The sequence below is a fragment of the Saccopteryx leptura genome, chromosome 2 (assembly GCF_036850995.1).
Source record: "Saccopteryx leptura isolate mSacLep1 chromosome 2, mSacLep1_pri_phased_curated, whole genome shotgun sequence".
NCBI lineage: Eukaryota > Metazoa > Chordata > Mammalia > Chiroptera > Emballonuridae > Saccopteryx > Saccopteryx leptura.
The window spans coordinates 331,693,105-331,709,227 of record NC_089504.1 but is presented as its reverse complement, the minus strand read 5'-3'; the positions used below and the strand labels follow the sequence as shown (position 1 = coordinate 331,709,227).

Below are 16,123 nucleotides of genomic sequence, written 5' to 3'. Positions count from 1 at the left end.
TTCCCCTCTCTCTCTCCAATAAAAATGGATAAATAAAATCTTAAAAAAAATAATAAAGCTTTTGGTATTGAATAAATGTGCCATTTTTGGAAAACATTTTAAAAAGTTCAGCTTGATTTCTTTATTTAAGAAGATTACACTTGATCTTAGCCAAAAGGCCGAGAAGCGATATTTAAGAAGATTATATACAAGCTTGACCTGTGGTTGCACAGTGGATAGGGCATTGACCTGGAATGCTGAGGTCGCTGGTTCAAAACCCTGGGCTTGCCTAGTCAAGGCACATATGGGAATTGATGCTTCTCTCTCTCTCTCTCTCTGTCCTCTCTCTCTAAAAGTGAATAAATAAAATATTTAAAAAGAGATTATATATGAAAGAATTTAACTATAAATTGCTATGCAGTTGTAAGTTACTTATTATTGGCTATAACTGGAAATACAATTATTTGCAAGTCTTGCTTTCAAAGTTTGATTCCATATAAACATTTGTTGAGTGCTATACACTATACCTGATACTAAAGAAACAAAGAAATTCAGTTCAATGTTTTCCCCTAAGGAGGTCAGTCTGGTACTAGGGATATCATGTATCTAGTTACAAAGAATGTGGGAGGCAGCACGGGGTAGAATCAGTGATTTTTCGAATTTAACTTAGCACTGGAAACGTTTACCCAAAATCTCTTGCATGGAAATCCAATATATAAACAGATAAAAAGGGAATCCTGCCTATTTGGCCTCCTCTCTGTCCTCATTCCTGCTGTTTGAAACCATTGATGTGGGAGTCAAAAACAAACCTGGTTTGAATCTGGGCTCTGCCAATGTCTAGCTATTTGACCTTGGATATGTGACCTAAACCTAGTGAACTTGTTTCCTCATCTGTTAAATGTGGATATTAGTTTCTTGTCTAGGTGTTGAAAGAATTGAATGTTGTAAGAGAGGACCTGGGATGTAATGGCATTCTGTAAATGCATTCTGTATAAGCTATTATGCTTATATGTACATTACACAATGAGACTTAAGGAAAGGGTACCTACCTCTGCCAAGGGGAATGGCTGGCCAGGAAGGGGTTCACAGAGATGGTGATTGGCTGCCTTTGGCTGAATTGTAAAAGGGGATGGAAAATTGCAAGACATACGAATGAGAGGTGTGTACCCAAAATAAAACACTTTAATAATGAAGATCTGGGCATGTGGAATGCTACTTCATTATACCTTGCTGGAGATAATTGTCCTCACTCGCATTCTACTTAGCTTTTCCTTAATACTCTTTGACTCCCACTTTAGTATTAGGCTGGGCTAGGCCAGGCTGAGAGTTAGTAATTTACTTTGACTAATTAAATTGACTCCGTACTTACCTAAAGGAAAAAGTACTTTAAACCCGAGTATGTAGCCTGACCAGGTGGTGGCGCAGTGGATAGAGTGTTGGACTGGGATGCCGAGGACCCAGGTTCGAGACCCCGAGGTCACCAGCTTGAGTGCGGGCTCATCTGGTTTGAGCAAAAGCTCTCCATCTTGGACCCAAGGTTGCTGGCTTGAGCAAGGGGTTACTCGGTCTGCTGAAGGCCCGCGGTCAAGGCAAATATGAGAAAGCAATCAATGAACAACTAAGGTGTTGCAATGCACAACACAAAACTAATGATTGATGCTTCTCATCTCTCTGTTCCTGTCTGTGTCCCTGTCTATCTTCTGACTCTCTCTCTGTCTCTGTAAAAAAAAAAACAAAAAACAAAAAACCAGAGTATGTAAGATGTCTTGGTTATAATGTAATGATGCATTTATAGACAAGTCCTTCCTAAATTCAGTTTCATTTGCATTAGTGTGTTGAAAACTAGGAATCTTTATGTCCTCCTCTGAGGTCTTAGTAGGTTAGTTTCTGGGTTTTTTTCTTTTTTTTGTATTTTTCTGAAGTTGGAAACGGGGAGGCAGTCAGACTCTCTCCTGCGCCCGACCGGGATCCACCCAGCACGCCCACCAGGGGGTGACACTCTGCCCACCAGGGGGCGATGCTCTGCCCCTCCGGGGCGTCGCTTTGTTGCAACCAGAGACACTCCAGCACCTGGGGCAGAGGCCAAGGAGCCATCCTCAGCGCCCAGGCCGTCTTTGCTCCAATGGAGCCTCGCTGGCTGCGGGAGGGGTGGAGAAGCAGATGGGCGCTTCTCCTGCGTGCCCTGGCCGGGAATCGAACCCGGGACTTTGCATGCCAGGCCGACGCTCAACCACTGAGCCAACAGGCCAGGACCTGTTTTTTTTTTAATGCCTGATTTAGTGCTATGGGACTACTGCTATGATAAATTGCACGTGGATATATTTACTTCTAATTTTTGAGAGAGCTAGAAAGTTTCTAGGAAAAGCTAATGAATTAGTTACTTCCTTAACAATGAAAGAGCTTTTCTTTTTATAACAATCAGATTTTAGGCGAAATGTTTCAATGTGATAGGCTAACACAGTGGAAGTCAACCTGGTCCCTACTGCCCACTAGTGGGTGTTCCAGCTTTCATGGTGGGCGGTAGCAGGGCAACCAAAGTATAAATAAAAAGATAGATTTAACTATAGTAAGTTGTTTTATAAAGATTTATTCTGCCAAACTTAGCGAAAATCCGACATAAAATACTTGGTAAGTATTAGTATATGTTTTAACTCGCTGTAACTCTGCTTTATGAATCACCATTACTGTGGAACCCTTGGGCGGTTAGAAAATTTACTACTAACAGAGATACAAAAAGTGGGTGGTAGGTATAAAAAGGTTGACTACCCCTCGCTAACACATGAAGGAGTACTAAGTAAAATGGAGGCGATATAGAAGCTAAGAGTGATAAAGATGTATAAAATGATATAGCACTTAAACTGTGTACCAGGCACTCGTATAAGCACATATATCAATTCATTTAATCTGCCTGACAAACCCTGCTAAATAGATACTACTATTATGTAATGCAGGTGGCCGAGGCCAGGTAGGTCCACATTGGATTTGGGCAAATGGTTGAGAAGCTGTTGTGCCAGAAAGCGTTGGGCCATTCCCGTTTAATAGAGTTTCCCAACAATGGGTGATCAAACAGTAGGGGAAGACCACTTCTCACGGCAGCAGGTAAACAAACAGCAAAAGTGGACCCTCACAGCGCCAGCCAGGCAATACATAATCCGCCATCCCCGCTGAGGGAAAGCCCTCTTGGCTTAGTAGATAGACTATACACACTGCCACGTGCTCATGCACTGATAAGGCAAAATACAAGTGAGCAAGCCTAACACAGCTGTTTTCCCAACATATTATTAAAAGTAACCCGTATTGGTGTCCATCTCCTAAACTCTAAAGGACCCCATCAGACTTGTAACCAGGGGAAGAGTGGGCAGCAGCAGCTCATCTTGGGCTAACCCCTGAACCTATCCCTAAGACCCCCCTTTTCAGCAGCCCCGCCTGCCTGCTCTTCTATTCCAGGCCCTTCCTTGTTTCACTGTCCCCAGCTTTAGTAAACATATTCTCAAAAGAACTTTTAAAAAGTATCCTATGCCTGACCTGTGGTGGCAGAGTGAATAAAGCATTGACCTGGAATGCTGAGGTCACTGGTTCAAACTCCTGGGCTTGTCCAGTCAAGGTACATACATACATACAGGAAGCAACTACTGCAAGTAGATGCTTCCCACTTCTCCCCATTCTTTCTCACTTTCCCTCTCTTTCTCCTCCTCTCTCCCCTCTCTCCAAAAAAATTAATAAATAAAATCTTTAAAAGAAAAGCCTGTATAAGATAACTTTGTCTATAGAGTTGGGGAGGCTTGCAAACTATTGCTGGCAAGCCAAATCCTGCCTGCCAACTTGTTTTTGTACACCTGAGAGCTAAGAATGAGTTCTACAGTTAGTGGTTGAGTAAAAAAAGCAAAAGAGTAATATATATGTATATTTTTTAAAGATTTTATTTTTATTACTCTTAGGAAAGAGAGAGAGAGAGAGAGAGAGAGAGAGAAGGTGGGGACGAACAGGAAACATCAACTTCCATTTGTGCTTTGACTGGACAAGCCCAGAGTTTCAAACCAGCAACCTCAAGTATTCTAGGTCGATACTTTTTATCCACTGCGCCACCAGAGGTCAGGTGCAAAAGAGTAATATTTTGTCACATTTTATTTTGTAAAGATATTTATAAAATTTACCTTGCAAAATAGTTTCTAAAATTAAAATTATTGTTTTTTATTTTATTTTTTTTACAGAAACAAAGAGAAGGATAGATAGGGACAGACAGGAATGGAGAGAGAGATGAGAAGCATCATTCATCAGTTTTTCGTTGCAACACCTTAGTTGTTCATTGATTGTTTTCTCATATGTGCATTGACCGTGGGCCTTCAGCAGACCGAGTAACCCCTTGCTCAAGCCAGTGACCTTGGGTCCACGCTGGTGAGCTTTTTGCTCAAACCAGATGAGCCTCGCTCAAGCTGGTGACCTCGGGGTCTCGAACCTGGGTCCTCCTCATCCCAGCCCACACTCTGTCCATTGCGCCACTGCCTGGTCAGGCTTAAAATGAAAATTATTAATACTTTGTGTAAATTACATGAAATTTAAATTTCAGTGTCCATAAAGTTTTATTGGAACAGAGCTACGTGTTACTGTACATATTATTTATTGTTTTCTTTCTATGAAAACTCTTAAGATTGGCAAAACTTGGAATATTTACTGTCTTTTTTATAGAAAGTCTGTTGACTCTTGGTCTAGATAAAATCAAGATAAAAAGCAACAAAATTAATATATATGTACAAGAATGTGTCTTAGAATATATCAGGATTAGATAATTATATAATGAATAAGCCACCTGTATTTTCTTCTTGAAGGATTAAAAATATCTTCAATAAAAGCTTAACTATAATGAAAAATGCTTACTTATTTAAAAATGTTGAATTGACCTCTTTTTCCTGTTAACATATCTCTTTAAGATATACCTGAAGGATTTTGTAAATATTTCTTTGAATCTGAATGACAGTTGTTGCAGTTACCATTGAAATCTGAGTACCTTAGCGGCTAAGGCTTAGCCACACAAGTTGATTTTTGCCTATGGCGCCCAGTTAACATTTTCTGACACTGATAATTTCTTGATTGCCCCTTTGTAATTTTTCTTTTGATCCTTTAGGACTAACTACAATATAAAACTATAATTTGAGGATGTACATCAAAATCACCTGGAGAAATTTTAAAAACTTAGATGCCTCCTCAGAATCTGTGAGGATAATGCTTCGCCATGATTATTTGCTGGAAGTTCCTCAGGTGGTTTTTAAATTTTATTATTATTTTTTGGGGAGGGGTCCTTCCAGTAAGAACCAAAGATCTACTAGATAAATTCAAAAAGAGCTTTAAGCACTCAGATGGTTTTAATGGATGCATCTAACTAAGATCTATACTTATTTTCATCTTAAGATATTTTAGTAAATCCAGTTTGAAAAAAATCAACATATTTCCCCATGTATAAGACGCACATTTCCTCCGAGAAATTTGGGGTCTAAAAATTGGGTGCATCTTATACAGTGGTTGGTGATTTTGTTTTTTCTTGCATTTTCCACTTTTTTGTGCTTGTTGTCTTTGTGCTCATTGTTTCACACTTGTTACTGGTATATTATGGTAGGTTACATTTTGCCACATTTTCCCAGAAATGGCTCAGAAAAAGATTTTTGTACAGTGCTGAATTCAAGTTAAAAGTGATCCAGTTTGCAAAAGTGAATGGAAACTGTGCTGCTCAATGTAAGTTTGGTCTTCCTCCAGCTGAGTAACCAATCAGAGACTGGCTACAGGAAAAAGAAACCCTACTGAAAATACCATTGTAGAATGGTATGAGAGGCATTATGAGAGGCAAGTCAGCAGAATGGCCTGATTGAGAGAGGGAATTGAAGATACGGATTGAAGAGCAAAGGGCAATTGGAATTCTTGTGTCCACAAAGATGGTTCAGCATGAAGCAAGAAGAATTGCTGATGAAAAAGAAGTTACTGATTTCAAAAGAGGACACAATTGATGCTTCAGGTTCATGAAACAAAATGGACTAAGCATGCTTACATTCACTAGACTTGTCCCAGAGATGCCTGAAAGCTATGAGCAGAAGGTCCTTGAATTTCATTGTTTTGTCATTCAATGTAGGAAGACACATCAATTTGAGTTGGGACAGATCACAAATATGGACGAAGTCCCCCTTCAATTTGATGTCCCAAGTAGCAGAACTGTTAAGTTGGTGAAAACTGTAACCAGGAAGACAAGTGGACATGAAAAGAGCCATTATGTTCTAGCTTGTTGTGCCGATGGAACCAAGCTGCCTCCTATGCTGATTCTCAAATGCAAAACAATGCCAAAAGAAGACATTCCTTGAGGAGTGACTGTCCACGTTCATGACAAGGGTTGGCTGGATCAGGATGGGATGAAGTTCTGGTTTGAGAAAGTTTGGAGAAGGAGACCAGGTGGGCTCTTACGCAAACCTGCACTATTGGTGCTTGATCGGTTCAGGGCACACATAACAAAAAACAGAAAGAGGATTGCTGCAAAGCACAAACAAAACTTGCCATCATACCTGGAGGCTTGACATCCCAGCTCCAACCACTTGATAGCAGCATTAACCAACACTTCAAAGCTGCCATGAGAGACGAATGGAACCAATGGATAAAGTCTTCTGGGGACAATTTGACACCAGCAGGAAGAGTGAAGAAACCAACTATAGGGAAAGTTTGTACCTGGGTGAAAACATCCTGGGATAATATCAAGATTGAGATCATTGTCATTTAAGAAGTGTGGCGTTACAAATGCCATATATGGAACTGAGGACGAGGCAATATATGAAACAGTGATTTATCATCAGACACAGATGAGGACAAGCTAATGGATGGGAGTTTTGACAGTGATGAGGAGTTGTATGAATTTTTTGATCAATAAAACTTGAGTTCAATAACTTTATGTAATACATTATTTTGTTTTTCAAATTTTGGGCCCCAAAATTAAGTTGCATCTTATACATGGGGAAATACGGTACACATGTTCTCAGAGGTGGTTTTCTTTTTTGCCGAGACCAGCTCAGCTGTGGGTGTGCACAAAAGGAAGGCGCTGCAGGACTTAAGAAAAAATACACACAAGACAGAACATAGAGAAAAGATGGGTACAGGGGACTCCCAGCCTCTAGGACTGAGAGCCCAGATCTCTGCAGCCTCATCGTATTTATTAATTGGCTATAGGGATCAGCTGCTTCCTATAAACAATCATAGTAGTGCTTGCCGGAGCAGCGTTCTGCCCCAGCAGGACTTGGTGTTCCGAAGTTCACATGAAAGATTTTTCTCAAGGCTGCAGTTTAATCTCTCAGCCATTTTCCTACATTTTTTTCTTTTTCTAAAAAAAATTTCATTTAAAAAATTAAATTTATCAGGGTGACATTGATTAATATGAGTACACAGATTTCAGGTAAACATTTCTATAGAATTTGAACTGTTAATTATGTTGCATACCCATCACCTAAAGTTGTGATGGCGAACCTTTTTATAAAACTGCCCACTTTTGCAGTGCTGGTCACCTGGTCCCTCCTGCCCACTAGTGGGCGTTCTAGCTTTCATGGTGGGCCAATTGTGGCACTGTTTGGTTGCTCCTCTACCGCCCACCATGAAAGCTGGAACGCCCACTAGTGGGCAGGAGGGACCAGGTGACCAGCGCTGCAAAAGTAGGCGGTTTTTATAAAAAGGTTCACCATCACGGACCTAAAGTCAAATCATTTTCCATCACCTTTTATCTGTCCCTCTTTACATCCTCTCTCCCTTTCCTATATCCCTCTCCTCCGGTAACCACTTCACTTTTTATCTATATGTCCATGAGTCTCAGTTTTATATTCCCACCTTAGCTTTTTCTGATTTATTTCACTCAGTATAATATTTTCAAGGTCCTTCCATGTTGTTGTAAATGTCACTATGTCATCATTTCTTATGGCTGAGTAGTATTTCATAGTATATATGTACCACATGGTCTTTATCCAGTCCTCTTTTGAGGGACACTTTGGTTGTTTCCATGTCTTGGCCACTGTGAACAAGTGTCATGCTGCGATGAACCAGTGTTTTCAAGTTTGGGGGTAGATACCAGTAGAGGAATTGCTGGATTATAAGGTAATTAGTTCTATTCTTAATTTTTTGAGGAACTACCATACTTTCTTCCATAATGGTTATACTGGTGTTTTTCAACCTAAAGAATCATTGCTTAAATTTATGTAAACATACAGAGGTCGGCATCATCAGTTTGGTACATTTTGTTTTTTTTTCTTTTGATGAAACTTAACTAGTAGAATAATAGAATTCAAGTTGGAAGTTACATTGGAGAACAAGTAGTATAATTTAATATTTATATTTATGAAATACTTGTTTAGTATTATAGAATCCCATTGAATCTGAAAATGAAAGATTTGATAAGGTACAACACAATTTATGGGAAACCCAACGTTTTTATGAGAAATAGTTGACATTCAAGACCATTTTGTTTTGTCAGTGTTCCTATTAGGATTTATGTCTTTTTCTTTTTCTTTTTTAAGATTTCATTTATTGATCTTAGAGAGAGGAGGTGAGGGAGCATCATCTTATAGGAGTTGCTTCTTATATGTGCTGTGACCAGGCAAGCCTGGTGTTTTGAACCATCATCCTCAGCATTCCAGGTTGACGCTTTATCCACTACACCACCACAGGTCAGGCTTATGATGCAGTTGTTTTGTTGCTGCTGCTGTTTTTGTTTGTTTGTTTGTTTTAGTGGAGAGAGATGAGAAGCATCAAGTCACAGTTGGAGGCACTTTAGTTGTTCATTGATTGCTTTCTCATATGTGCCTTGACTGGGGGCTCCAACTGAGCGAGTGACCCCTTGCTCAAGCCAGAAATTATGCGGTCATGTCTCTGAGCCCATGCTCAAGCTGGCAGTCTCGGGGTTTCGAACCTGAGTCCTCAGTGTTCCAGGTCAACACTCTAGAAACTGCGCCACCACCTGGTCAGGCTAGTGATGCAGTTCTTTTTGTTTAATTTTTTTTTTTTTAATGAGAGAGACAGAGAGAGGGACAGAAAGAACAAACAGGAAGGGAGAGAGATGAGGAGCATCAATTCTTTGTTGCTACACCTTAGTTCAGGGGTTGGGGACCTATGGCTCATGAGCCAGATGTGGCTCTTTTGATGGCTGTATCTGGCTCACAGACAAATCTTTAATAATAAAAATAATATTGTTAAAAATATAAAACATTCTCATGTATCACAATCCATTCATTTCCTACTGCTCATGTTCTTGGTTGCGGGTGGCTGGAGCCAATCACAGCTGTCCTTCGGGACAACACCAAATTTTTATTGGATAATGCGTAAAGTACACAGGTCGTTGTATGGCTCTCACAGAATTACATTTTAAAATATATGGCGTTCATGGCTCTCTCAGCCAAAAAGGTTCCTGACCCCTGCCTTAGTTGTTCATTGATTGCTTTCTCATATGTGCCTTGACTGGGCGGTTCCAGCAAAGCCACTGACCCCTTGCTCAAACCAGTGAGCTTGGGCTCAAGCCAGAGACCTTTGGGCTCAAGCCAGCAACCCATGGGGTCATGTCTATAAATAGAACAAATATTAGACATCAAATTTAAAATGTGACTTTTTTTTTTGTGGCAGAGAGAGTCAGAGGGACAGATAGAGACAGATAGAAAGGGAGATAGATGAGAAACATCAATTCTTCCTTGTGGTTCCTTAGTTGTCCATTGATTGATTTCTCATATGTGCCTTGACTGGGGGGGGGGGGCACAGCAGACCAAGTGACCCCTTGCTCAAGCCAGCGACCTTGGGTCCAAGCTGGCGACCTCAGGGTCTCGAACCTGGGTCCTCCGCATCCCAGTCCAATGCTCTATTCACTGTGCCACCGCCTGGTCAGGCATTTGTGTGGATCTTAAAATGATCAATTTCTGCCCTGGCCGGTTGGCTCAGTGGTAGAGCATCGGCCTGGCGTGCAGGAGTCCCGGGTTCGATTCCTGGCCAGGGCACACAGGAGAGGTGCCCATCTGCTTCTCCACCCCTCCCCCTCTCCTTCCTCTCTTTCTCTCTTCCCCTCCTGCAGCCGAGGCTCCATTGGAGCAAAAGATGGCCTGGGCGCTGGGGATGGCTCCTTGGCCTTAGCCCCAGGCGCTAGAGTGGCTCTGGTCGAGACAGAGCAACGCCCTGGATGGGCAGAACATCGCCCCCTAGTGGGCATGCCTGGTGGATCCCGGTTGGGCACATGTGGGAGTCTGTCTGACTGCCTCCCCATTTCCAGCTTCAGAAAAATATAAAAAAATTTTAAAAAAAGATCAATTTTCTGCTAGGACTACAGAGAGGTTTCACGAAGCATTCTTGCTTTCTGTGTTTGTGGGACAGCTGAGCTCGGGAGAAACACTGGACACAGAGGAGTGGCCGAAACATGAAGCTCTGAAGTAGGGATGCAGAATATTGTGAATGAACCTGTAGTTAATCGAGACAGGATCATTTTCCCCCAGTTTACATCAAACTTGGCTTAATGAAGCAGTTTGTTCAGGCTTTGAATAGAGAAAGTGAATGCTTTCAACATATTATTTCTGCTTTTCCTGCCTTGTCTTTCAAGAAGATAAAAGCAGGTGTATTCGATGGACCTCAAATTCAAACCCTCATACGTGACGAAGAATTTACCAGGAAGATGAATAAGGAGGAGAAAGCAGCATGGCAATCTTTTGTGGCAGTTACAAAGAACTTCCTTGGCAACAAAAAATCAGAAAACTATGAACTTCTGGTTCAAAGGATGCTGTTGGCTTTCCGCGACATTGGATGTAACATAAACGTTAAGATTCACTTCATGAACAGTCACCTTGATAAGTTTCACAAAAATCTTGGAGCTGTTAGTGATGAGCAGACTACTGCTGGAGCATCAAAGGAGATTGTCCTCAACAAGTACACAAACACAAGAGCTGCAAACGCAAATTTTTGCCTGAATAGAATTTAAATAAGTTGTGAAAATTTTATGATGAAGTGTTTTAATATGTTCTGTTTTGAAATTGTAGACAAATTCTGATACAATTGTAGACAAATTCTGATACAATCATATCTTTTAGTGTATTAGTGTATTTACTGCATTATATAAATTATTATATTTTCACAAAGATGATGACCAAGAAGACATTCTATTTCATTATGTTAAACTATTATAAATGTTGAAAATTTTACAATGAAATGAAAACCTAAAATCTTGAATTGCAAAAAAACTGTAGCTTACAGAGAAAAACTAATGTCAGATTTGAGATCAGCACACTCGAATTAGGTAAGAACAAGTGTTTTTGTGGATGCAGCAAAAATTTTGTTGCCCAGTGTAATCATCCAAAGTCTTTTTTTTTTCTTTTGTGGCAGAGACAGAGACAGAGACAGAGATAGGGACAACCTAAAATCTTGAATTGCAAAAAAACTGTAACTTACAGAGAAAAACGAATGTCAGATTTGAGATCAGCACACTCGAATTAGGTAAGAACAAGTGTTTTTGTGGGTGCAGCAAAAATTTTGTTACCCAGTGTAATCATCCAAAGTCTTTTTTTTTTCTTTTGTGGCAGATACAGAGACAGAGATAGGGACAGACAAATAGGAAGGGAGAGAGATGAGAAATATCAATTCTTCGTTGTCGTTCCTTAGTTCATTGATTGATTTCTCATATGTGCCTTGATGGTGGGGGGAGCTACAGCAGACCGAGTGACCCCTTGCTCGAGCCAGTGACCTTGGGCTCAAGCTGGTGAGCCTTGCTCAAACCAGTTGAGCCCGCACTCAAGCTGGCGACCTCAGGTTCACGAACCTGGGTCCTCTGCATTCCAGTCCGATGCTCCAGCCACTGCACCACCGCCTTGTCAGGCTCATCCAAAGTCTTTAGTGACACTCTTAAATGCCTACTTCTACATCTAATAGATGATTTCATCTTTTATGTTAATACTCCTCTGCTATTTGTTTTCCCTCAGGCATTCTTTTTTTTTTTTTTAATATATTGTATTATTTTCCCTTATTTCAAAAAACAGTTGGCAAAGACCATGAAACAATATTTTGTAAAGCTTGTTTTTATAAGTGTGAAACCTATGTTAATACATTGAGAGTTAAAATGAGAAGAATTTAAATTAATACATCATTCACCATCCTGGTTTTCTTTCAAATTTTTTAAATTAATTTATTTTTACAGGAACAGAGAGAGAGTCAGAGAGAGGGATAGATAGGGACAGACAGGAACGGAGAGAGATGAGAAGCATCAATCATCAGTTTCTCGTTGCGACACCTTAGTTTTTCATTGATTGCTTTCTATATGTGCCTTGACTGGGGGGGCTTCAGCAGACCTAGTAACCTCTTGCTTGAGCCAGCGACTCTGAACACAAGCTGGCGAGATTTTTGCTCAAGCTAGATGAGCCCGCGCTCAAGCTGGAGACCTCCGGGTCTCAAACCTGGGTCCTTCCGCATCCCAGTCTGATACTTCATCCACTGTGCCTGGTCAGGCCACCATCCTGTTTTATAAGATTATTACTATTTTTTTAATTTTTAGCCTTAATTTGGTGATTTTAAAAGTCAGTATAGAAAACACCCAAGAAAACAACAAGATTTTTTTTTTCTTTTTTTTTTTTCTGTATTTTTCTGAAGCCGGAAACGGGGAGAGACAGTCAGACAGACTCCTGCATGCGCCCAACCGGGATCCACCCGGCAGGCCCACCAGGGGGTGATGCTCTGCCCTTCCCGGGCGTTGCTCTGTCATGACCAGAGCCACTCTAGCGCCTGGGGCAGAGGCCAAGGAGCCATCCCCAGCGCCCGGGCCATCTTTGCTCCAGTGGAGCCTCGGCTGCGGGAGGGGAAGAGAGAGACAGAGAGGAAGGAGAGGGGTAGGGGTGGAGAAGCAGATGGGCGCTTCTCCTGTGTGCCCTGGCCGGGAATCGAACCCGGGACTTCTGCACGCCAGGCCGACACTCTACCACTGAGCCAACCGGCCAGGGCTATAAGATTATTTTTAATGTGATATTATTTTCTTTTTTTTTTTCTGTATTTTTCTGAAGCCGGAAATGGAGAGAGACAGTCAGACAGACTCCCGCCTGCGCCCGACCAGGATCCACCCGACACGCCCACCAGGGGGCGACGCTCTGTCCCTCCGGGGTGTCGCTCAGTTGCGACCAGAGCCACTCCAGCGCCTGGGGCAGAGGCCAAGGAGCCATCCCCAGCGCCCGGGCCATCTTTGCTCCAGTGGAGCCTCGGCTGTAGGAGGGGAAGAGAGAGACAGAGAGGAAGGAGAGGGGGAGTGGTGGAGAAGCAGATGGGCGCTTCTCCTGTGTGCCCTGGCCGGGAATCGAACCCGGGACTTCTGTACACCAGGCCGACGCTCTACCACTGAACCAACCGGCCAGGGCCGTGATATTATTTTCTTTATCTTTTCTGTTTTACTTTTTCTATTTTTCTTTCTGTTGTGAGGTACTTACCCAAGTGATAAAACATTGGTGTACAGTTATTCTTTAATATCAGACATTTAGTCAGTGTTCAGATGTCCACAAATGTATACTCGTTGGTTTATTTTACAGGAAATTTTTTTGAATCCAGATGTACATAAATTTATAAATTGTAATTGTTTGATATGTCATTTGTCTCTTTTAATATATAGGTTTCCCTAACTCTTTTTCTCTCGGAATTTTTGTTAAAGAAATTTGGTTATCTGTTTTATAGGGCTTTTTACAGTCTGGATATTGCTGGTTATATCCCATGGTGTCTACAATATATTCTTCTGCCTGCTACACTTTTTGCAAAGTGATAGTTGGAGCCAGAGACTTGAAGAGATTCAGATTTGATGTTGTAGCAAGAATATTTTACAGGTTGTGTAGTGTTACTCTATCAAAGAATAGATAAATCATGTCTAGTTGTCTGCCTTTGGCTGATTAGAGGGTGAAAATGATGATGTTAAAATTCGTAACTCCTGCCTGACCTGTGGTGGCGCAGTGGATAAAACGTCGACCTGGAAATGCTGAGGTTGCCGGTTCGAAACCCTGGGCTTGCCTGGTCAAGGCACCTATGGGAGTTGATGCTTCCTGCTCCTCCCCTTTCTCTCTCTCTGTCTCTCTTTCTTTCTCTCTCTCTCTCTCTCCTTTCTAAAATGAATAAATGAAATAAAAAAAAAATTTAAAAAAAAATTCTTAACTCCTTTCTTCATTTTCCCTGTATTTATTTTTCCTCCTCTATCGTTAGCATTTAAGTATCTCACTTGGTTGAAATAAAAATACAAAAATAGAAAAATGGCTTTTCAACATTTTTATTGCTTCCTAAGATATTTATTTATGATACCATCTTTACTTCATTTCCTTGTATGCATCAACTCATTTAAATTTGGTTTTTGCCATTGTAAAACTGTGTCCCTACCATTTTACCGAAACCATTCTCATCAAGGTTATCAGTGAACTCTATACTTAATGGAGCAGACCCATCGCAGACTTTATTTTGCTAAGTAGTTGGAGTGTTTGTTGGTGTTGCTCCGCCTGGCTCTGCTTGGCTTTGCTTGGCTCTACTTTTCTTGCTCTACACATTCTTCATGGGTCAGTCTTATCCATTGTCATGGCTTTAATTATATCATCTCTAAGCTAATCAGTACCAACCCTTTGTTTCTGTAGGTTGGTTCTCTTTAGAGATGACTTGTTTATACAAATTTCTACTAGAAATTGTACAGGCACCTTGGAGTTAACATATCTAAAATGGAATAAATCATACTTTTCTCATCTCCTCACGTATTTCCTGTTCAACTTAGTTCTAAGCCAGAAATCTCTAAAAGTTATCCTTGACTCCTTGGATGACCTCCCTCTCACTTTCTTGCTGTCCACACCAAGTCACCAACCCTGTAAAATTTTCCTGGTAAATAACTTAAATTCATCTAATTCTCATTTACTGCTGCTATGCTAGTGTGAATCCCCATTGTTGTATCACCTTCATTACTGCAAGTTTCCTATCTGGTCTCTTCCTTTCCAGTCTTTCTGGTGCATTTTTTTTTTTTAAATTGTTTGTCATCTTTTTTGTTTGTTTGTTTTTTTATTTATTCATTTTTAGAGAGAAGAGAGAGAGACAGAGAGGAGAGAGAGACAGAGAGGAGAGAGAGACAGAGAGAGAGAAGGGGGGAGGAGCTGGAAGCATCAACTCCCATATGTACCTTGACCAGGCAAACCCAGGGTTTCGAACCGGCAACCTCAGCATTTCCAGGTCGACGCTTTATCCACTGCGCCACCACAGGTCAGGCTCTGGTGCATTCTTAATTATAAAAGTGAGAATGATTTGACTTGGGGTGGCGCAGTGTATAGAGCATTGATCTGGAGTGCTGAGGTCATTGGTTCGAAACCCCAGGCTTGCCCTGTCATGGCACATACGATAAGCAATCAGTGAGCAACTAAGGTGAAGCAAATATGATCTTGCATGTTCTCTCTCTGTCTCACTCTCTTTCTCTTTCTCTCCCCCTCCCTCCCCGTTTTTCTTCCTCCCCTTCTGTCTCTCTAAGATTAGTTTAAAAAAAAAAAAAAAAGCCTCCCTAAAGGCTCCCATTGCTCCTAGGACAAATTGTAAAAACCTGAGCTTGTTTTTTGATGAAGCCCCTGCTAACCTACTCAGCTTCATTCAGAGTTATCACCCACTATGTGATACTACTTGTCATACTTTTCACAGTTTCAATTGCCCGTTTCTTGGATGACTCTTCCAGTAGACTGTAACTTCTTGAATGTAAAGACCAAGTTTTCCCCCTCATTAACCCTAGTGCCTGGCACATACATAGTGTCTTTTCTTTTTCTTTCTTTTTTTTTTTTTACAGGGACAGAGAGAGAGAGTCAGAGAGGGACAGATAGGAACAGACAGACAGGAACGGAGAGAGATGAGAAGCATTAATCATCCGTTTTTCGTTGCGACACCTTAGTTGTTCATTGATTGCTTTCTCATATGTGCCTTGACCGCGGGCCTTCAGCAGACCGAGTGACCCCTTGCTTGAGCCGGCGACCTTGGGTCCAAGCTGGTGAGATTTTGCTCAAACCAGATGAGCCCGTGCTCAAGCTGGCCACCTCGGGATCTCGGACCTGGGTTCTCTGCATCCCAGTCCGACGCTCCATCCACTGCGCCACCGTCTGGTCAGGCTACAGTGTCTTTTAAATGTTTGTGAAATGGA

At 41.4% G+C, this 16,123-nt stretch overlaps 1 protein-coding gene and 1 non-coding gene across 4 annotated transcripts in view; one reads left to right on the top strand and one right to left on the bottom strand.

Moving 5' to 3' along the window:
• Nucleotides 1-16,123, top strand: part of PAFAH1B1 (platelet activating factor acetylhydrolase 1b regulatory subunit 1) — a 91,705-nt gene that overhangs the window by 25,523 nt on the left and 50,059 nt on the right. The gene's annotated exons all lie outside the window — the stretch shown is intronic.
• LOC136395998 (U7 small nuclear RNA) lies at nt 5,270-5,331 on the bottom strand. The gene has a single exon (XR_010749434.1). It is a non-coding gene; the product is annotated as a U7 small nuclear RNA (small nuclear RNA).